This window comes from Ailuropoda melanoleuca, chromosome 16 (genome assembly GCF_002007445.2).
Source record: "Ailuropoda melanoleuca isolate Jingjing chromosome 16, ASM200744v2, whole genome shotgun sequence".
Lineage (NCBI taxonomy): Eukaryota > Metazoa > Chordata > Mammalia > Carnivora > Ursidae > Ailuropoda > Ailuropoda melanoleuca.
In genome coordinates, this window is record NC_048233.1 from 54,952,408 (window position 1) to 54,976,895 (window position 24,488).

Here is a 24,488-nt window from a genome sequence, read left to right on the forward strand (position 1 = left end):
TTACTGAGTCCACTGATTCAAATGCTACTCTCACCTGAAAACACCTTCGCAGACACATCCAGAGATATCCTTGAGATATTTCTATTCGTTAATTGTACTGAGGAAAATCTAGCACTTCAATGTAATGATATGAATTGCTATATGAATATTGCCAATGTTAAGATTCAGCAGCAAAAAATATTATGTGTTGTTTTCATTTTCCTGATTTACTTTTTCCCACTATTTAAAGCGTCTTTTCTCAATAGTTAGTCCGCATGTTGTGGGGACTTTTTATCAGTCTTTTACCCCTGTGCCTTTCTGTGCCCCTCACGGGACAAGATTCAACTCCTCTTCTTTGTGGCTCTGTCCTCTTTCCCTCGTCCTCACGCTTGGCACTTCTGATGTCCTGAAGGATCATTGGTTTTATGGGAAATACTAGCACATATGAAATAGTGTATAAGGAGACAGCAAATGTAAAGGGTTTAGCATCAGACAAACTTGGGTTTGAAGACCAGCCCCATCTCTTATTAGTTGAATAATCCTGGGAAGATCTCTCTGAATCTCATGAGTTATTCGTAAGGATTTTTACAACCAGAGATAATATACAAAAGCAAGGTGTGTAGCACACAAGAGGTTAACATTCAAAAGACAGATTATCAGTATGATCGTATCCATTTTCTACTGTCTGATGCATAAGACATTAGTGAAGGCTTTCCCTGTACATTGTTATAGCATTCCTACTGCCATCGTGTTCTGTCTTAAAAGGACCGTTGCTATTCGCAGTGCTGAGCTGTTTTTTTACATAAGGATTTAAAGAATGTGCTTATTTGAGATGAAATAAAGCTGGCGATTCAGGTTCAGGATTGTTTTCTGGAGTAGATGATTCCAAGAAAAGTCAAGCTTCACAGAGAAGTTTCTATTGTGTGGTGGTGATTTCAGCCCAGCCTATTCCTTCACACAGACAATGGCAAAGTGTGTTGTGTGGGCACGGATATCAACTGAGGACTGTCTGTGCTGTGATAAATGCTGTTTTAGATGTCTGTCCTAAAGCCTTCTATTTTAGCAGATATCCCATCAAGTCAGCAGCATTTTTTGTGGTGCAGTCGGAATAGTTTTCAGCTGAGTCCCTCTTTCTTCTTTAACATTTCTCACCATGGGTTCCTCAGGGTTGCACGGCCCATACAAAACAAGGTTTACATTGTCCGTGCCTCATTTCTCTCCACATGCAGCCTTCAACCAAAAACGGGCTGTGCTGTGTTCCAGGATCCTGCAGAAAAAGCACTGGTGGGATTCACCTCCTTCCTGTGGGTGTCTCAACTCTGCGACTGCTTTGTCTCCCCTGCCTTATATTGCAGCCCAAACGTGGTGAGAGGAAATTAGAGCAGACATGTTGAGTAGAGTAGCTGGAGATGATTTCTCATGGGAGAGTAACCGAAGGGCTCCTTCTATAAGCAGGATTGCAATTTTAGACTGCATACTGCAGTTTGCAAAGGTACGAATACTAACTATCCCCTTTGGATTAAACTCAAATTGTTTCCAAACTTCTGACTTTTTCTGTTTATTTTTTGAGAAAAAGGTGGAAAGAACAAGACTAGCATGTACACTGCCATGCCTTTCTCTACTCCTGCTCAGTGCTGAGGGAGGCAGACTTGTTTGGCTGCACATCCAAATGGGTCTCTTCCTTTCTTGCTAACAGGATTCCAAATGGGCTTGGGTGGTAGGGTGCCCAGCATCGTGATATTTTTTGGGTCTGGGAGTTGGAGGCCAATAAAATGTAGGGTAAGTCTGAGGGGATGTCCTGGGAATAATTTGCCTTCCTGGGTAAAGCTATGTAAGCAGAAACCAATTTTGTCCATGCTGCTTTTTCCCCTTCCTTTTCTTTCTTTTTTCTTTTCTTTTCTATTTTCTTTTCTTTTCTTTCTTTCTTTCTTTCTTTCTTTCTTTCTTTCTTTCTTTCTTTCTTCTTTCTTTTCTTTCTTTCTCTTCTTTCTTTCTTGTTTGTCAGAGTCAAAACTTTTTTAAAATTAATTTTAATTACAGCATAGTTAACAAGCAATGACATACAGTTATTCAACAATTCCATATATTACTTATTGCTCATCAAGTTAAGTGCACTCTTAATCCCCTTCACCTATTTCAGCCATTTCCCCCACCCACCACCCCTCTGATAACCCTCTGTTTGTTTGCTATAGGGTCTGTTTTTTGGTTTGTCTCCCTGCTTTTCCATAATTCATTTGTTTTGCTTCTTAAATTCTATGAAAGAGTGAAATCATATGGTATTTGTCTTTCTTTGACTGACTTATTTTCTTAGAATTATACAGTCTAGATCAATCCATGTAGTTGCAAATGGCAAGATTTTATTTCTTTTTATGGCTGAGTAATATTCCACTGTGTGTGTGTGTGTGTGTGTGTGTGTGTGTGTGTGTGTACACCTCTTCTTTATCCATTCATCTATCAATGGACATAGGCTGCTTACAAACTTGGCTATGGTAAATAATGCTGCTATAAACCTAGGGGTGCATTTATCCCTTCAGGTTAGTGTTTTTGTATTCTTTGGGTAAATACCCAGTAGTGCAATTACTGGATCTTTGGGTAGTTCTATTTTTAACTTTTTGAGGAACCTCCATACTGTTTTCCACAGTGGCTGAACCAGTTTGAATTCCCAGACAGTGCATCAGGGTTCCTTTTTCTCTACATCCTCACCAACACTTGTTGTTTCTTGAGTTTTTGATTTTAGCCATTCTAACAGGTGTGAGGTGATATCTCATTGTACTTTTGATTTGCATTTCCTTGATGATGGGTGATGTTGAGAATCTTTTCATGTATCCATTGGCCATCTGTATGTCTTTGGAGATATGTCTGTTCATGTCTTCTGCCAATTTTTTAATTGTACTATTTGAGGGTTTTGGATGTTGTGTTGTATAAGCTCTTCATATATTTTGGATACTAACCCTTTATCTGATATGTTATTTGTAAATATCTTCTACCATTCTGTAGGTTGTATTTTAGTTTTGTTGGTTGTATCCTTCACCGTGCAGAAGCTTTTTATTTTGATGTAGTCTCAATAGTTTATTTTTGCTTTTATTTCCTTTGCCTCAGGAGACATTATCTAGAAAGATGTTGTAATGGCAATGTCAGAGAAATTACTCCCTGTGCTCTCTTCTAGGATTTTTATGGTTTCAGATCTCACAATTAGGTCCTTACTCCATTTTCAGTTTATTTTTGTGAGTCGTGTTAGAAAGTGGTCTAGTTTCATTCTTTTGCATGAAGCTATCCATTTTTTCCAACACCAGTTGTGGAAGGGATTGTCTTTTTCACATTGGATATTCTTTTCTCTTTTGTTGAAAATTAATTGACCATATTTGGTGGGTTTATTTCTGGGCTTTCTATTCTGTTCCATTGATCTATGTGTCTGTTTTTGTGCTAATACCATACTGTTTTGGTTACTGTAGCCTTTTAACATAACTTGAAATCTAAAATTCTGATACCTCCATTTTTGTTTTTCTTTTTCAAGATTGTGTTGGCTATTCGGGGTCTTTTGTGGTTCCAAACAAATTTTAGGATTTTTTATTCTCGTTCCGTGAAAAATGTTGTTGGTATTTTGATTTGATTGTATTAAATGTGTAGATTGCATTGGCAGTATAGACATTTTAATATTTGCTCTTCCAATCCATGAGTATAGAATGTCTTTTCATTTCTTTGTGTTGTCTTCAATTTCTTTCATCAATGTTTTCAGAGGATAGGTCTTAACTTGGTTAAGTTTATTCTTGGTAATTTTACTCTTTTTAGTGCAATTGTAAATGGGATTGTTTTCTTAACTTCATTTCTGCTGCTTGATTATTAGTGTATAGAAATGGAACAGATTTATTCTGTTCTAGATCAATTCTAGTAGTTTTGTGGTGGAATCTTTTGGGTTGTATATATACAGAATCATATCATCTGCAAATGGGGAAAGTTTTACTTCTTCGTTACCAATTTGGATGCCTTTTATTGCTTTTTCTTGTCTGATTACTGTGGCTAGGACTTCCAGTACCATGTTGAATAAAAGTGGTGAGAGTGGACATCCATGTCTTGTTCCTGACTTTGGAGGAAAAGCTCTCATTTTCTCCCCATTGAATATGATGTTAGCTGTGGGATTTTCATGAATCCTTTATTATGTAGAGTTGTTTCTTCTAAACCTACTTTGTTGAGGGTTTTTATCATGAATAGATGTTGTACTTTGTCAAATGCTTTTTCTGCGTCTAGTCTATTGAAACAACCATATGGTTTTTATCTTTTCTTTTATTGATGTGATGTCTCATGTTGATTGATTTGCAAATATTGAACTACTCTTGCATCCCAGGAATAAATCCCACTTGATCACTATGAATGATTTTTTAAATGTATTGTTGGATTCAGTTTGCTAAGATTTTGTTGAGGATGTTTGTATCTATAATAATCAGAGATGTCCTGTAGTTCTCTTTTTTGTGGTGTCTTTATCTGGTTTTGGCTTCAAGGTAGTGCTGGCCTCATAGAATTTGAGTTTTCTTTCCTCTTCTATTTTTTGGAAAAGTTTGAAAAGAATTGGTAATAACTCTTTAAATGTTTGGTGGAATTCACCTGTGAAGTCATCTGGCCTTAGACTTTTGTTTGTTGGGAGTTTTTTGATTGCTGATTCAATTTCATTGCTGATATTCAGTCTGTTCAAATTTTCTATTTCTTCCTGCTTCAGTTTTGGTATGTTATATATTTCTAAGTATTTATCCATTTCTTCTAGGTTGTCCAATTTTTTGGCATGTAATTTTTCATAATATTCTCTTACAATCACTTGTATTTCTCTGGTGTTGGTTGTCATTTCTGATTTGTTTGTTTGAGTCCTCTCTCTTTTTTTTTCTTTTTCTTTTTCTTTTTTTTTGATGATTTTGTCTATAGGTTTATCAATTTTGTTGATCTTTTCAAAGAACAGGCTCCTGGTTTCTTTGGTCTGTTCTACTGGCTTGTGGTTGTTGTTGTGCTTTTAGTTTTTAACAAGATACGTGCCTGTCCTCAGCTGCAGCAGCTAGAATGAGGTTTTGAAAAGTGTGCGGGTCAGAAGTTATGATGTTTGCAAGATTTATGAGCATCTTCTGAGAGAGGGGTCTCATAGAGCTGGGACTGAGGCAAGTGTGAGTGGAAAGGGTGGATCCATGGGGGGGTGGGGGGGTGGTAGCAAGTTAGGTAGTGAGCATCAGTACCATGCTGGTTTTCACAGGTTGCAGTGTGTTTATGCCGTGGGGTGGGGGAGGGAAACGGTACCTGCCGGCTCCTTTGTTCCTGAAGAGTCCCCCAGGGATCTCTGTCCCTCTGGGACATGCTCTGAGATTAGTAAATAACTCTCCTTCCTGTATGTCTCAGACATATTTCAAACTGCTGCTTCTATGCTGTATCGCCATAGACTATTTGTTGTGCTGTCTCTTTAAGAGCAGGGACTCAGGTTCCTATATGCCCTTCCCGCTCTTCCAGAAGCAAGCCTGATCATTTTTAACATTCCAGATTTTAAGTCACTCTGGTTGTAAGAACTTAAGAAATTCAGCCCCTCTAGTTTTCAAAGCCAAGTGTTATGGAGATTCATCTTCCCTGTGTGGGCTCCCCAGTGTGATCGTCTTTTTCTCTCCCTTCTCCATGCCTGTGGGTCCCTCCCTCTAGTGGACAGTCCCACAGTCTGTTTAGCTCCCCACTGCATCTCTGCCCTTCCTACCCTCTTTGATGAGGCTTCTTCTCTATATTTAGTTGTGGAGTTTGTTCTGCTAGTGTTTGGCTTATTTTCTGGGTTATTTACACTGATGTGAATGTTATCTAGTTGTATCCTTGGGATGATATGGGCTTAGGGTCCTCCTACTCTGTCATCTTCCCAGCCACCAATTCACCCATGCTTCTTTTTTCTGCTTGAAAGGCTATCGTGCCCCAAGCTGTGGTGGCAACCTTCCTGTCCTATTGGGATTCATTGCCAACACAGGGATGGCAGAGAGAAAATTTGGAAAGAGTTTGGATCTTTGATGGCAATGCTGAATGTCTGCTCCAACACTAGCACCCCCTACCTCTAGACTTCTGATTTGGTATGATAGAAAGTGCCAGTGTTGTTTTAACTGGTTTTAGTTGGAGATTTTGTTCTTTCAGGGGCAGGCCTTCTCACTGATGAACATGGTATTTGATACCCTTTTTGATTTTTGGAGCAGGCTTGGTCATCATTTCCCTGAATTTGTGCCTGGGTGTAGTAGAATAAAACTGAGTCAGGAGGGATGGGCATCTGAAGCACCCAGATGAGGAAAAAGTATTCACATGAGTGCAAGTGAATTTCCAAGAAGCTTAGAGATTCAAAGCCAAGGAAAATCCTAACATCCACGTACACCCAAAACTGAAAATAAAACATAAAACACAAAAGATCAGAAGTCCCTGGATGGGACAGCAGAAGTAAGAGTATGGGTCAAGTGAGATAATTAAGTGTATTTCCATGAAAAAGTTAGGATGCCCAAGGCTAGTAGTTATTGGATGCTTTCTTGCCCCCTAACGAGTGTGTGATCCTGGCTTAAAAGCACAACTTCAGAGAGATAAATGTGTCTTCTTTCTAACATCCCAGCATCTTTTCAATTCCCCTTTCCCTAAGCTCTGAACTACAGAAGGCATCTTGTGTTAAGAAGCAGATTTGTAGGTTTCTGAATGAAAAGTTCTGCTACGTGATTTTCTACAGAATAGCTCTTATTCTAAAATCACCAACCAAAGCAACATTCTGTTCAGAAACTGGTAAAAATATGATTAAGGAATGTTCATATTCTGCGCTTCATATAGTCAAATTAAGAAGCCTTTCCCAAGAGCCTTTTATGAGTTTGGCACTGGACCAGTTACCATCTTTCCAGGATAACAGCGCCATATTGTACAGGAACCTTATAAAATTCACACCAAAATATAGCAAAGGGCACACTTTCTTTTTCTGTCAAGCTAGCTTTTCCCTTTAAAGGCAATCTTTATCTATCAGAATCAGTAGTGTGTGTTTCTCTAATACAATACGAAATACCTATCTATGCTGTTTCTCTTCCAACAAGTAGATGTCAGTAAGGGGTTGGCCAGTCTCTCTAGAGGACAGAGCAAAAACACTCACCTGGAAACAAATTATATATATTTCCTAGTCATTTGTCAAGGCTTCCTGAAGCATCTGGATTTATGCATTAGCTACTGTATCAGTCAGGACTATTAAGTACAAGCAACAGTAGTAACTAACTACTCTAAGCAGATTTATTGAGAGCTTATTGGCAACTGTCAGAATCTATGAAAATGGTACAAAACCAAGGGTAGAAACTATGTAGCCAATAACAATTCCCCAAATGACACTGGAAGAACTGGTCTAGATACCATAGCACTGACTTGGTCATAGTTAAAAAGATGATTATAAGAAGGTGTTTATTAAAATATAACTGCAAAGTATTGTACAGATATCATTCTTCTTGTCTGTCCTTGGCGTCTTCCTGAAGATTATATTTTCTCTATTTCCACTTTAAGTAAAATCCCATCTCCACAAAAATCTTGATATAATGAGACCCAAGCTTCACACAGTGCTGTATTTATCAAAACAGTACTTAATAGATGTTCAAATACTTGTGCAGTAATGAGTTCAGATAGATTCTCCAGTTTGTTAAAATAGTATTTATCATGGGGCGCCTGGGTGGCACAGAGGTTGAGCGTCTGCCTTTGGCTCAGGGCGTGATCCCGGCGTTATGGGATCGAGCCCCACATCAGGCTCTTCCGCTATGAGCCTACTTCTTCCTCACCCACTCCCCCTGCTTGTGCTCCCTCTCTCGCTGGCTGTCTCTATCTCTGTCGAATAAATAAATTCTTTAAAAAAATAGTATTTATCATATTAATTTATACATCTATTTTACTTTCAACAATAAAACACACACACCCACTCTGCAGACACCATCAACACTGTTCCGTGGCACTGTCTTTAGATCTGCAGTGCAGCTTACCAATGAAGGAACCTTTCTGCCAATGGCACCCTCTGCAGAATAGACTCTATGGAGTTACTGGGTTTTGCACTACTAATACATGATTCAAAATCTAGGATGCCTATATGTGATTGGAGGAGAATGGGTTATGTCCCTGAGCCTCAATTGCAAGAAAGCCCGGGAAAACAAGCATTTGAAATTTTCTCTTGTTATAAAAGAAAATGGGATTTGTCTCATTAGGTAAGGATCTCCTAAACCAGTGATTTAGGGAGGCATTTAGTCATGCCTGTAGACATTTTTTTTTTATGGTTTATACTTTGGCTTGTAAGGCATCTGGCATTTTTTCCAGTCAAAATCTAAATCCTTACACCAGTAAAGAACTGAGTGTTTGTCACTTTGAGAGTTCTAATAGAGAATATGCCCCTACTGTGGCCACAACTTGGATTTGAACCAAGTCTACCTGACTGTAAAGTTTATGACTTTTCACTGGAATAGTTTATAGTATTTTACATGTACATAGGCTGCTGGAAATCTTTTTGGCTACCATAGTTCCTGGATTGCTAACTTCTCAAATCTTTCATTGCCAGTCCATATCCTGTTTTATGCAATGAAGTGAACTAGGTAGTTGTTCTCCTTAAAACATAGGAAGAAAGAAGCACTTGGAGAATGACTGATACTCAGAAAGCATAAGTGCACTTCTGTACTTCTGAGTCTAAGCCAGGGTAGAGCCTGCTAATTATCCAGTCTCTGGCACTGGTCTATATTCCTGATTTCAAATCCTGACTTTTCAGGTCATTAACTGGGTAGACTTGATCAAATTATCTATCTTATTTCTGTTTCCTTTTGCTCATCTATAAAGTGTAGGTAATTATTCCTCTCACAGAGTCTGCTGTGAAAATTAAATTAATTAATGCATAGGAAATACTCAGAATAGTGCCTAGGATGTGATAAATACTCAGAGAATCTTTATTATTATTATTTTCTTAAAGTCCTTATTTTCATCTTTTTTTTTCGTAGTGAAAATCTCTCTTCAAATAGAATCTTCATTGAAAGCCCAAAATGGAAAACGAGTAAGAGCAGAGCTGCTTTGGGAGGTAAGATGGGAGGGAGTCCTCATTTCACTCAGTCTCAGGTCTCCTTTAAGGCATGTCCTACAGATGATAATAGTTTGGATTTGTCAAACTTTTACTCTGTACAAGGTTCTGTGCTCAGTTTGCTTGCATTTTTTCAATGACGCTGTGGGGTAGGTATTGTCTCCATATACAGATTTGCTTGTATATGGGTGATGAAACTGGGGCTTCTTGAATGTCAGTAACCTGCCAAGAGTCACACATCCAGTAACTGTCAAAGTCAAGACTGGAGTTGCCTGATGGCCCTGAATCAAATGTTCTTAACCATCTCATTGCATTGCCTATCCTGGTACTTCAGGTGCCTGGTTTTAAAACCACTGCTATAGATGAATCAGGTCCTTCTTGCATCTTGCAATGATGAAATATTGGTTGGTTTCCTGGATTTTACCCAGGAATCAATTTGAAGAACACTTATTTTTTTTAATGTGAGTTTGGAAATCTCTACAGTATTAAATTATGTGAGATATGAATTCAAAGAAGCTGAATCCACTGGGATGAGTATAACTATTAGGCATGGAAGTGAAACAAACACTATGCATGATTATAAAAGATATCTAATTAACAAAGAAGCAATAAAATGCTCAGTTTAGAGGAGTAAAATTTTATTGAAGCCTATTTTTTTGGGGGGGGAGTCAGTGTTTAGCATCACAGGAAGCTACTTGAAACTTTTGTGTGGGGAAATTTCTGCTTGTCTGAAAGGCAGAACCTTTGTGATATCTGGTGATGGGCAACCTCCTACTCAGAGTAAATGTTTTCATGGTAGTTCCCTTGGTAGTCATTTATCTCCTTTCTGTAATGAATCCTTCAGCAAGAAGGGACTCCCTTATTCTTAGGTGTTGCCATCTTGTATTCTTTTTCCTACTGATACCTGGAAACTTGTTGGGGAAGGCATTTGAGGTGGCAGGAAAGAAACTTTCAGACTTCCTGCATCATAAAGAGCACAAAGTGTATGGCCATCTCCCATCTCCCTGACCTGGGCCTAAAGGGAGAATTGGAAGAAATTGTAGGAAGAAATTGTTGCAGGACCATGGACAGAGTCAAATAAGCTATTCATTGTGGTAGGAGAAAAGCTCTTTTATTAAGGGGCACAACTTACTTGAAAGGAGATAGCTAATGGAATCAGTGCCATGATTTTACTAGCCTTTGGCAACTGCTGGGGGATACCCTTTGGGTAAATCCACATGGAAGCCAGAAACTACCAAAAGCTGTTGATGTAGCTCATGCAAATCAGTTTCCGAAGGCAGCAGTCAAGAAGGAGATGGGCAAAAAGTAGACTGAATGAAGGCATGTGTGCACATGCACACCATACACACTTAATGAAAATCCACTTCATGCCAGTTATTAGTGCAAAACGCACTCCTTGGCTACAATAAAGGAATTTTTTTATTGTCAGTGGAGCTGGACTTGGCAAAAAGTTTCTTGCATTTCATTGCAATTAGTTATAACTCTAAATCAGCCAGGTAGAAAAATTGAAAAGTAAGCTAATTTACTTCTCAAAGTTTGCAAATAATTGTATCAGATGCAATTGTAGAACAAAAATCTCAGTAGTCTCCCAGGAGACAGTTTTTGTAATAACATAATTAAAGCTGGAAGTCATAGGTACTGGAGCAAATATCCCTGGAGAATGGTCCGCGATCACTCTGTTCTGAGACAGAGGCTGAGATTCGGCCACTGCTGCTCTGACTCTCAGAAGAGGCACAGCAAACCACCAGGGAAAGCTGCCAGAGAACAAAAGCCTGGAAATACTGGCTCACAGCGTGCCCATCCCCATCCCTCCTCGCAGGGGACACGGAGACTCTACCCAAACAGGGTTGCCTGAGTATTGGCGCGGCAGGCCCCTCCCCCAGGAGGCAGGCTGAAAAATCAAGAAACCCACATCCCTAATATCCTTATAAAACAAGGGCACACAGCCTGGGTCCCGGTCAGTAATTTGGGCTCTGGACAACCCCGCAACCTCTCCTCATCAGAATGAAGAGAAGGAGAAATCCCCCCCAGCAAAGAAAAGACAATGAGTCTGTGGCCTCTGCCACAGAACTAATGGATATGGATATAACCAAATTATCAGAAATGGAACTCAGAGTAACAATGATCAAGATGATGTGTAGACTTGAAAAAAGTATTAATGAAAATGTTAATGAGAATATAGAATCTCTAAGGACGGAAATGAGAGCAAATCTGGCAGAAATTAAAAATTCTATGAGCCAAATGCAGTCAAAACTAGAGGCTCTGACGGCCAGGGTCACCGAGGCAGAGGAACGCGTTAGCGAATTGGAGGATGGGTTAGTAGAAGAAAAAACGAAAATAGAAGCTGGTCTTAAAAAAATCCACGCCCACGAATGTAGATTACGGGAGATTACTGACTCTATGAAACGATCCAATGTCAGAATCATCGGCATCCCTGAAGGGGTGGAGAAAAACAGAGGTCTAGAAGAGATATTTGAACAAATTGTAGCTGAAAACTTCCCTAATCTAGCAAGGGAAACAAGCATTCGTGTCCAAGAGGCAGAGAGGACCCCATCCAAGCTCAACCAGGACAAACCTACGCCACGGCATGTCATAGTGCAATTCGCAAATATTAGATCCAAGGATACAGTATTGAAAGCGGCCAGGGCAAAGAAATTTCTCACGTACCAAGGCAAAGGTATCAGGATTACGTCAGACCTGTCTACAGAGACCTGGAATGAGAGAAAGGCTTGGGGGGGCATTTTTAAAGCTCTTTCAGAGAAAAACATGCAGCCAAGGATCCTTTATCCAGCAAAGCTGTCATTCAGAATTGATGGAGAAATAAAGACGTTCCAAAATCGCCAATCATTAACCAATTTCGTAACCACGAAACCAGCCCTACAGGAGATATTAAGGGGGGCTCTATAAAGGTAAAAAGGCCCCAAGAGTGATACAGAGCAGCAAGTCACAACCGATACAAAGACTTTAAAGAGAAATGGCATCATTAAAATCATATCTGTCAATAATCTCTATCAATCTAAATGGCTTAAACTCTCCCATAAAACGCCACAGGGTTGCAGATTGGATAAAAAGACATGACCCATCCATTTGCTGTCTACAAGAGACTCATTTTGAACCCAAAGATGCATTCAGACTTAGAGTAAGGGGATGGAGTACCATCTTCCACGCAAATGGACCTCAAAAGAAAGCTGGAGTAGCAATTCTCATATCAGATAGACTGGATTTTAAACTAGAGGCCATAGAGAGAGATACAGAAGGGCACTATATTATTCTTAAAGGAAGTATTCAACAAGTGGATATGACAATTATTAATATATATGCCCCCAACAGGGGAGCAGCAAGATACACAAGCCAACTCTTAACCAAAATAAAGAGACATATAGATAAGAACACAGTAATAGTAGGGGACCTCAACACCCCACTATCAGAAATAGACAGAACACCCTGGCAAAAACTAAGCAAAGAATCAAAGGCTTTGAATGCCATACTCGACGAGTTGGACCTCATAGATATATATAGAACACTACACCCCAGAACCAAAGAATACTCATTCTATTCAAATGCCCATGGAACATTCTCAAGAATAGATCATGCTCTGGGACACAAAACAGGTCTCAGCCAATACCAAAAGATTGAAATTATCCCCTGCATATTCTCAGACCACAACGCTCTGAAATTGGAACTCAACCACAAGGAAAAACCTGGAAGAAACTCAAACACTTGGAGGCTAAGAACCATCCTGCTCAAGAATGACTCGATAAACCAGGAAATCAAAAAACAAATTAAACAATTTATGGAGACCAACGAGAATGAATACACAACGGTCCAAAACCTATGGGATACTGCAAAGGCAGTCCTAAGGGGGAAATACATAGCCATCCAAGCCTCACTCAAAAGAATAGAAAAATCTAAAATGCAGTTTCTATATTCTCACCTCAAGAAACTGGAACAGCAACAGAGGGACAGGCCTAACCCACTGACAAGGAAGGAGTTGACCAAGATTAGAGCAGAAATCAATGAATTAGAGACCAGAACCACAGTAGAGCAGATCAACAGGACTAGAAGCTGGTTCTTTGAGAGAATCCATAAAATTGATAGACCACTGGCAAAACTTGTCCAAAAACAAAGAGAAAGGACTGAGATTATTAAAATTATGACTGAAAAGGGAGAGGTCACGACCAGCACCATTGAAATTGCAAGGATTATTAGAAACTTTTATCAACAGCTATATGCCAAAAAACTAAACAATCTGGAAGAGATGGAGGCCTTCCTGGAAACCTATAAACTACCAAGACTGAAACAGGAAGAAATAGATTTCTTAAATAGGCCAATTAACTATGAAGAAATTGAGTCAGTGATAAACAACCTTCCAAATAATAAAACTCCAGGCCCAGACGGTTTTCCTGGGGAATTCTACCAAACATTCAAAGAAGAAATAATACCTATTCTCCTAAAGCTATTTCAAAAAATAGAAACAGAAGGAAAGCTACCAAACTCATTCTATGAGGCTAATATTACCTTGATCCCCAAACCAGGCAAAGACCCCCTCAAAAAGGAGAATTACAGACCGATTTCTCTAATGAATATGGATGCCAAAATCCTCAACAAGATCCTTGCTAATAGAATCCAACAGTACATTAAAAGGATTATCCATCATGACCAAGTGGGATTCATACCTGGGATGCAAGCATGGTTCAACACTCGCAAATCAATCAATGTGATACATCATATCAACAAGAAAAGACTCAAGAACCATATGATCCTCTCAATTGATGCAGAAAAAGCATTTGACAAAATACAGCATCCTTTCCTGATTAAAACCCTTCAGAGTGTAGGAATAGAGGGTACATTTCTCAATCTCATAAAAGCCATCTATGAAAAGCCTACTGCAAGCATTATTCTCAATGGGGAAAAGCTGGAAGCCTTTCCCTTAAGATCAGGAACACGACAAGGATGCCCACTCTCGCCACTATTATTCAACATAGTACTAGAAGTCCTTGCAACAGCAATCAGAAGACAAAAAGGGATCAAAGGTATCCAAATCGGCAAAGAAGAAGTCAAACTGTCTCTCTTTGCAGATGACATGATACTCTATATGGAAAACCCAAAGGAATCCACTCCCAAACTATTAGAAGTTATAGAACAATTCAGTAAGGTGGCAGGATACAAAATCAATGCCCAGAAATCAGTTGCATTTCTATACACGAATAACGAGACTGAAGAAAGAGAAATTAGGGAATCCATCCCATTTACAATAACACCAAAAACCATGCGTTACCTTGGAATTAACTTAACCAGAGACGTAAAGGACCTATATGCTAGAAACTATAGATCACTTTTGAAAGATATTGAGGAAGACATAAAAAGATGGAAAAATATTCCATGCTCATGGATTGGAAGAATTAACATAGTTAAAATGTCCATACTACCCAGAGCAATCTACACTTTCAATGCTATCCCGATCAAAATACCGAGGACATTTTTCAAAGAACTGGAACAAATAGTCCTTAAATTTGTATGGAACCAGAAAAGGCCCCGAATCTCCAAGGAACTGTTGAAAAGGAAAAACAAAGCTGGGGGCATCACAATGCCGGATTTCGAGCTGTACTACAAAGCTGTGATCACAAAGACAGCATGGTACTGGCACAAAAACAGACACATCGACCAATGGAACAGAATAGAGAACCCAGAAATGGACCCTCGGCTCTTTGGGCAACTAATCTTTGATAAAGCAGGAAAAAACATCCCGGTGGAAAAAAGACAGTCTCTTCAATAAATGGTGCTGGGAAAATTGGACAGCTACATGCAGAAGAATGAAACTTGACCATTCTCTCACACCGTACACAAAGATAAACTCCAAATGGATGAAAGACCTCGATGTCAGACAGGAATCCATCAAAATTCTAGAGGAGAACATAGGCAGCAACCTCTACGACATCGGCCAAAGCAACCTTTTTCATGACACATCTCCAAAGGCAAGAGAAACAAAAGATAAAATGAACTTATGGGACTTCATCAAGATAAAAAGCTTCTGCACAGCCAAGGAAACAATCAAAAAAACTAAGAGGCAGCCCATGGAATGGGAGAATATATTTGCAAATGATGCTACAGATAAAAGACTGGTATCCAAGATCTACAAAGAACTTCTCAAACTCAATACGCGAGAAACAAATAAACAAATCAAAAAATGGGCAGAAGATATGAACAGACACTTTTCCAATGATGACATAGAAATGGCTAACAGACACATGAAAAAATGTTCAAAATCTTTAGCCATCAGGGAAATTCAAATCAAAACCACACTAAGATACCACCTTATGCCAGTTAGAGTGGCAAAAATTGACAAGGCAAGAAACAGCAATTGTTGGAGAGGATGTGGAGAAAGGGGATCCCTCCTACATTGTTGGTGGGAATGCAAGTTGGTACAGCCACTCTGGAAGACAGCGTGGAGGTCCCTTAAAAAGTTAATAATTGAGCTACCCTATGACCCAGCCATTACACTACTGGGTATTTACCCCAAACATACAGACATAGTGAAGAGAAGGGCCATATGCACCCCAATGTTCATAGCAGCATTGTCCACAATAGGTAAATGCAACATGGACGGCACTGGAGGAGATAATGCTAAGTGAAATAAGTCAAGCAGAGAAAGACAATTATCATATGATTTCTCTCATCTATGGAACATAAGAACTAGGAAGATCGGTAGGGGAAGAAAGCGATAAAGAAAGGGGGGTAATCAGAACGGGGAATGAGCATGACAAGACAATTATCATATGATTTCTCTCATCTATGGAACATAAGAACTAGGAAGATCGGTAGGGGAAGAAAGCGATAAAGAAAGGGGGGTAATCAGAACGGGGAATGAGCATGACAGACTATGAACTCTGAGAAACAAACTGAGGGCTTCAGAGGGGAGGGGCGTGGGGTAATGGGATAGACTGGTGATGGGTAGTAAGGAGGGCACGTATTGCGTGGTGCACTGGGTGTTATACGCAACTAATGGATCATCGAACTTTACATCAGAAACCAGGGATGTACTGTATGGTGACTAACATAATATAATAAAAAAACATTAAAAAAAAATAAAGGATTCTGTCAGGGTATAACCTACTCAACATGTCTGTCAGTGATTGATGGTACTGATAAATCATGTCCAAATAAAATTTGCTAGCATCTTTCTAAAAAAAGACAAGTAGCTAAAATTGAATTTTTTCATTCATTCATTTACTCAGGCCAGCTAGTCTTTTACTGACTACTTGATTGTGCTGTCAGACATGCTATTGACTGTATCCTATCACAGGCAAATGTTTTTTAAACTAAGTCAGTTATGTATAAATTACATTATTTAAGTTTTTACTAAAAATGACTGTTTTGCCTATTGATATCCTATTAAGGCACTCAGTTTTAAGAATTTATTTTAAGGAAAACTATTGTAATGATCATGGTTTTCAAGATAGAAAATAACTTAGTGTGTGCAAGTTTACGAATTAGTCAGCCATATATGCTCTAAATTGAAGTGCTTTCTTTTATCATTGAAAATAGAAATATAGCAAATTGAATAATGTTTTTGAAAAGAAGAAAAAAGTTTCCATAATTTTGCTCTCCTGATGACATTCTCACTTTTGCAGAAGAAAGTTGATTTCCAATCCACATACATATGCATATTTTAAATAGTTGCAGTCATCATGTCTAGGGCATTTCTGATTTTGAAATTTTATTATACTTTCTCCTGGGTCTTAAGAGACTTCATAATTATGAATGATTATGTTATATTATACTCTGTTGATTTAGCATATCAACTCTTTCTTTATTATCAGACATTTGTATGGCTTTTAGTTTTCGTTCATCCCTCCCTAACTCCCCCCTTCCTCCCTTCCATCTATTAATTAATTAATTAATTAGTTAATTAATTAAATTTTGCAGTGTATACCTTTAGAAGTCATTGAGAAATGAAATACTTGTACTTTTCTTTTTTTAATGCTTCATGTTATTTTATTCCCTTAAGCTTTATTTCAGACTGCTTTAACAGAATACCATAAACTGGGAAGCTTATAAACAACAGAAATTTATTTCTTATAGTTATGGAGGCTGGGAAGTCCAAGATCAAGGCACTGGCAAAGTTAGTGTTGGCTGAGGACCTGCTTCTTGGCTGGGAAGCGGCCACCTTGTTGCTGTGTCCTCACTTGGCCGAAGGGAGTGAAGAGAGCTCTCTGGGATCTCTGTTATAAGGACACTAATCCCATTCATGACAGCTCCACCCTCAGGACCAATTACCCCCCAAAAGGTCCCATCTTGGAATACCATCACTTGGGGATTTGATTTCAACATATAAATTTGGGGAGGGAACGCAAACATTCCTCCTATAGCATCTTATGAATAAGTCCTATGAGTGGAATTACAGCATCAAAGAGTTTGAATGCCTCCATGGTTCTTTCTGTCTTTTGCCATATTTTTTTTTTTCTAAATTAGGAATAGTGCTTTTGAAAAACTTCTAAGTTTGAAGAAGGCAGTGAATATACAGAAATAGTCTTGGCTTTCACATCAGTAAGTAACTCATGAAATGCTGGTCTTTGCACCTGAATGTTATCACAATTTTTATTCATATTGTTAATGTCATTGTTATTTTTATGTTAATTTTAACACTTAAAAGAAGATTTAAGTTCTGGAGGCATTCACAGTAGTTAGGCAACATCTCTGTGGAATGATTCACAAATTTAGGAACAAAATATTCCCTTCTCTAAACAGATGTACTTTCAATACATTACTATAGATTATATTATCTCCTTTTCCAATGGTTTTAAATTTTGTTTTTAGAAATTTATATACAGTAAAAGTGATCTGTTTTGGTCATACAGTTCTAGAAATTTCACTATATACACAAGTGGGGGGTAGAGATTTGTATAACTACAACCGCTATCAGTATACAGGAAAATTCCACCACCTCCCCGAATGTCCTTGTGCCTTGTGCTATACCTTTTTATTTACCGACTTTTTATTTTCCTGCCAACTTTAATTCCAGATGATGACTGAGGTGTTCTCTGGCACTGCAGTTTTGTTAGCTCAAGAATATCATAAAAATTTAATTGTATAAAATATAAAATTTGAGACTGACTTCTTTTATTCAGGATTAGATTTCCTGTTTTTTTCCTTTCTGTTTCATTTTTCTATATCCCCTTTTTTTCTTTCAATTTGAACATCTTTAATATCACATTTAAATTTGTCAATAGTATATTTGATATGTATTTTGACACAGCTTTTTTTTTTTTTTTGAGGGAGAGAAAGAGGGCACACATGAGTAGGGGGTAAGGAGGGGCAGAGAGAGAGGGAGAAAGAGAGAACCTTAAGCAGGATCCATGCCCAGCGCAGAACCCTATGCAGGGCTCCATCTCACAACCCTGAGATCATGACCTGAGGTGAAATCAACAGTTGGATGCTTAACCGACTGAGTGACCCAGGTTCCCCTTGACACAGCTTTTTAAAAGAATAGATATGCTGGAAACAATTCTTATTATTTTCTCATTTGGGAATGTCTTGATTTCGTCTTCATTTCTGGTGGATGTTTTCGCTGAATATAAAGTTGTGGATTTACAGTTTTTTGCATTTAAAATTGTTTCACTCCCTTCTGGCCTCCATGGTTTCTGATGTGAAATTCTCAGTCATTTGAATAGGTTTTCCCCTGTGAGCAGGGTTTTTCAGACTCTAGCATTATTGATACTTTGAGGCCAAACACTTGTTTTGGGAGGCTGTCCCGTGCATTGCAGGAAGTTTCACAGCATCCCCTGCCTCTACCCACTAGATGGCAGTAGCACCTTTCCCCCTGTTGTGACTATTAAGGCCGGCTCTGGACTTTGCCAAGTGTTCGCTGGGTGGGTGGGAGAACAGAATCACCTTAGTGGAGAACCACTGCCCCTTAGTGATATGTCATTTATCTCTGGTGACTTTCAAACATTTTTTTCTTTGTCTTTAATTTTTGGTAGTTTGATTGCTATGTGTCTGGTTACGGATTTTTGTTTCTCTTTTTGCCTTTCCTGTTTGGATTTGCTGAGTTCTTGTCTTTTGCCAAATTTGGGCAGTTTTCACAAATTATTTCTTAGAACATATTTTTCTGCACCATACAGTCTCTTGGGACTCCACTAACGGTGTTTTTTTCTCACAGGTTCCTGAGTCTCTTTATTTATTTTTTTCACTCCTTTTTTTTTCTCCCTGTGTTTCGCTCACCTAATTTCTATTCATCTATCTTCAAGCTCACTGTTTCTCTGTAATGTCCATTCTGCTATTGAGATCATTGAATGAGTTTCTAGTTCAGTTACTGTATTTAGTATTCTAAAATTTTCATTTCACTCTTTATATCCTACATTTATTGCTGATATTTTCTGTTCTTCCATTTATTTCAAGGGCTTTACCTTTAATTCTTAGAGAATTTTTATAAAAGCTACTTTAAAGTCTTCTTGTGATCATTTCAATATCGATGTCATCCAGACATTGATGTAATTTTCCTGGCTCTTGGGATGGCAAGTGATTTTTAGTTGTATCTCAGGCATTTAAAATATGACATGGAACTTGGGTTTTTGTTTATATCCCATGTTTTAGCAGGTAATTGACCCAGTTGGATTCAGGCTACATGTTCTAATCAGCTTTCTGTGAGTTGTAGTGTCAGTGTCACTTATATTTTCAAAGCTTTAGTGATATTATTCTCATCTGTCTCCTGTATGCACACCGCCTAACACCTGGTTAGAATCTTGGCAGTGATCTATCCTGTAATTCAATTCTTAATATCTTTGATATGTTATTTAGTATCTGACCCATGAATGCACACCTCACAACTTTATGGGGTGCTTTCCTGAACTCCTCTCTCTCAGTGATCTCTCCAGTCCTTTCTGTTTCTCGGGGCTTCCCTTCTCTGTCGTCTAGCCAGAAATCTGGGCTTTACCTTACTCAAGCTGTACACTTTCCATAGCTACACCCCCTGTTCAGGGTCAAACAACAGGAAGACAGAGAGAAATGGGGACTTGTCCTACCCCATTAGGACTTCCAATCAAGGCGAAAATGTCCTTTTCCTTTAAGATTTAATCCTGTGGGCCCTATTGTCACCATTGTTGCTGCAGGATTGCTTGGGAGTTGGGAGACATTAAAGGATGAGAAAAGAAACAAACAAACAAAAAAACCAAATAAGGGATTCTTACCCCCACACCTCTGCCTGTACAGCCTCTTTTCCCACGCAGCATGAAGAAACCCTGTTCCAGCTCACAGAGTCAGACCCAGAGAGTGCCTTGTGGAGCTCTCACTATCCACATCATTGCTGTGTTCCATGTTTAAGATTCTGTTGGGTTAGATTGGGGATAGACCAAAAGGGGAATAAATAGTAAACTGCCTCAAGGTTCCATGGTACTTTAAATACTGCTCTTCCTCAATCCACCGGCTACTCTTTCCTTTTCACAGTCCTCAAATAGCTGTTCCACACGTTCTGTACATATTTTATAATGACAGTCAGTGTGAGTGATAGGGTGGGGCATGTTACGCCATTTTACTTGGAACAGGAGCACGTGTTATCTCAGTAATTTTGATGTAAATAATCTTTCTGAAATAGGTTTCTAGAGTGGACTGGTTAACTAAATTCATACCCATCAGATAAATTGCAGTCTCTTTCTGCCAGAGAATAAAGCCATTGGTGCTGTTGTTCTTTATTCACATTGTAGTGATTCCAGAATGCCTGGACCTGAGGTAGCATTTCTTGTAGAGGTGTTCAAGACTTAATAAATAAACATAAAAATCTCCTTTATTTACATTAGTGCCTCATTAATAGCTCATTAATCTTTATCTACATGAGGGATGACAAACAAATTTCATCTCATGTTCTACTCAGCTCACCTAGTCGTGGCTACCTGGAATGTGGGTCTGAGAACAGAAGGACCCATGTTGCTGAGCAGGAAGGTGTGCTGGGATTGAATAGTTTGTCCCGTCTTTCCGTGAGGAGAGTTGTGGCATATGTGTTCCACATTCTTGCCTTCTTGGATCCGCAGGATTTCATGGTAGTCAACATACATAAACTAGTGAAACAATAATAATAATGATTAATGAATCATTGGTACTTTGTGGTGTTTTTTTTTAGGACTTATTTATTTATTAGAGAGAGAGTGCGGTGGGGGGAGGCAGGGCAGAGAGAGAGGGAGAAACTTCAGCAGAGTCCACGCTGAGCAGGAAGCTGGCTGCAGGGTTCGATGATGTCATGACCCTGAGATCAGACCTGAGCCAAAACCAAAAATCAGGCACTTAACCAATTACATCACCCAGGTGCCCCTGAATTATTGGTACTTGTAATCCCACTGAAAACGAAGTTCTGCTTGGTCATAGGGAAGGATGTCCTGATCACCAATAGCTCATTTGTTGTGCAAAAGTGTTGATAACTATTTCTGACATTCTTAGAGGTGTAACTTAATTACTTTGTCTTACTAGCTTAAGTTTAAATGAAGCCACATCAATGTTAGTGTCTAAATTTTATTTTATTAAGATTTATTTAATTAATTAATTTGAGAGCAAGAGACAGAGTGGGGGGGGGAGTGCGGGGAGTGGGGAGAAAGAATCTCAAGCAGACTCCACACTGAGCATGGAGCCCAACTTGGGTCTCGATCCCATAACCCTGAGATCATGACCTGAGCCAAAACCAAGAGTCAAACGCTCAACCGATTGAGCCACCCTGGTGCCCCTAAATTTTAATAGTTCTTAGCTCTAACTTCACTCACTCCTGAGGACAGCACCTTTCAAGGCAGACTTTAAGACCGAGTGGGAATGTTTAGGGAATCTGTGGAAGTCTATGTGATTCCCCAATTGATTAGAGGTGCCTCTGTCATTGGGTCGGTAGGTTTTAGGAATTCTAGAAGGTCTTTAATGTGAGGGCAGACCTGGTTAAAAAAGATTATTATTCTATTCAGCAGGACTCTAATCCCCAGTGAAAGAAAATTTACAGACACCCTTAGGTTGGTGCAAGAGGTATTCATATGCCAGACACTTGTGAATAACCGTAGGTCCTACAGAAATTTTTTTTAATCAATTGCCTTCTGTCCCTGGAATAAGATTATAGCTTTCATGCTGTGAAGATACATAGCTTGTGCCACTGCTACTGTTAAGAACATATTGTTTTGGAGGGCAAGAATGATTTGAGAGGCAGGAAGCTTGCTTAAGAGAAAAGACAAATTAATCTATCAAATTATTTTTCTAAGATAGCATTAATGCAAACAGTTCTTGCATACGTAAGTAGAGTTTCACAGTAGTGCTGAATGTCCAATTTTTTGCTTCTGTTTGTGTTCCAATTTATGATTGCTTACAATCTAATACAGTATTTACAACCATTGTACATGGAAACCAAGGAATAGTTTGCAGTATTAAGGGGTTCATATCACTCTTAAATTTGCATATAGCTATAGAAACAATGCACATGCAATGGTATATATCTGTTCTTTACATTGGCAACAAGACAATGAGCCCTATGATTGTGAATAGTTTTATTTTTTAGAAAATACTTAGTAAGATTTACTTTAAATTAAAAAAACAATTTTACCTTTACTCAGTTTTTTAAAAAAATTTGATGTTATTAATTATAATTGGTGTATTATTTCAATTTTATCAGTTTGAATATTTCAGAAAACAACTTTTTATTCTATTTAGGTTTCCTTCTCCATAGTGATTTTCTTCTAAATGACTGGTTTTTCTAGTTAAGTCATAGACTCCTGATTATCACTACATACTGAAGTACTAAAAATTTCCATTTATAGTGGAATCCCCCAAAGAAGCAGAACGGTGTGCTTGCTATGATGATGCAACTTCACAACTTTTCTCCTGTTTTGCACCTCTCCTGTCTCACCAGATTGCCACCCAGAGCCTCTCTAACAAGGAAATTCTGGGGCCATCAGTAGACCCTGAACTATTTCAGGCCACTGTAGCTGCTTCCCAAGGAGGCCAATTGTCAGGGATATTCTGATTTGAAAAAGCCAGTAAGAAAGAAAATCATTTGAATTCCAGATCTCTGTGTGAGCTTTGTGAAAAGTTTGGAAATAGATTTATGTATTTTTGGGTTTTGCAGTATTTAAGTCGAGGAAAGTGTGGAAAATTCACTATAATAAACATTCGGTGAGCTCAGACACCATGTCGGTTCTGGGAACACACTGAGAAATCAGATTCCTTATCCTGACAGATGATATGATTTAGGGTCATGTATCTTAAATGTTCTAAAAAAAAAATTTTTTTTTTTTTTTGGTAGAGAAAAGTGAATGTGGGGCGCCTAGATGTTGCAGTAGGTTAAGCATCTGACTCTTGGTTTTGCTCAGGTCGTGATCTCAGGGTCATGGGATTAAGCCCTGCATGGGGCTCCACACTCAGCATGTTGTTTGCTTGAGTTTCTTTCTCCTTCTGCCCCCCACCAAGGACGCATGATCTCCCTCTCTAAAAAGATTTATTTTATTTTTAAAAAGATTTATATTTATTTTTCAAAAGATTTTACATTTATTTTTAAAAAGATTTGTTTATCTGAGAAGAGAGTGCATGCAAGCGTGCACATATGGGAGGAGGGGCAGAGGGAGAGGGAGAAGCAGACTCCCTGCTGAGCAGAGAGCTGGACAGGGGGCTGGATCCCAGGACCTTGAGATCATGACCTGAGTTGAAGGCAGACGTTTAACTGACTGAGCCCCCAGGTGCCCCTAAATAAATCAATTAAAAAAAGAAAAGAAAAGAAAAGAAAGAAAGAAAAAGAAATGTGTAACCCTAGAAGTCCTGGAGACAGGGGCTTCTCCAAAGCGTCTATATATGGGGGACTTAGGGAAACAGTCCTAGCTGGAAAAAGGTTAGAAGTATTTCTTGTTTTCATTTCAGTTATGTGTTAAAGGCAATGAAAATAGCAGTTTCCTTTCATCTTTAACATATAATCTTTCTTAAATAGGAACATTATTTTTATTTTCTCTGTTTGAGGGTGAAGGGAAAGGGACATTATGCCATTGTGGAAAGATCTCCAGTCCTCCTGAGTCATTCCTCAAGGCTGCAATTTTCTAGGATGTGGTTTGAGTTGCCCCATCCATGGCACAGCTGTCCTTTGAAGTCTAGAATTTCACTTTAGAAGATCATGCAGATTTTTCATTCTACTTTAAAATATACTTGTTTTAATATAAAATTAACTGTTCTGAAATTTTCCAGAAAAAATTATTCTTCAGGTATATTCCAAGGTTTTGTTGTTCCTTCACATATCCTCTATCTTGTGGGGTATTTGGACACTAACTTGAGAAAGCCAAGCAGTGGGAACATGGAAAGATGGAGGAGGCTATTCAGTGATATAAATAAATTTGAAATGATCTTTCCTTCCTTCATTAATCATATTGAAAAAAGTACTCTTATTAAAATTACTCTGGTATAAAAGAATCACAGAAAGTACTTGTTTCAGTGCTTTTCATTATTCATATTATACAAAATT

At 38.6% G+C, this 24,488-nt stretch overlaps 1 long non-coding RNA gene across 2 annotated transcripts in view; it reads left to right on the forward strand.

Moving 5' to 3' along the window:
• Positions 1–24,488, forward strand: part of LOC117796683 — a 203,966-nt gene that overhangs the window by 38,781 nt on the left and 140,697 nt on the right. For both annotated transcript variants that reach the window (XR_004621289.1, XR_004621288.1), the window contains exon 2: positions 8,955–9,031. This is a non-coding gene — a long non-coding RNA (uncharacterized LOC117796683). The remainder of the gene's footprint in view (positions 1–8,954; positions 9,032–24,488) is intronic.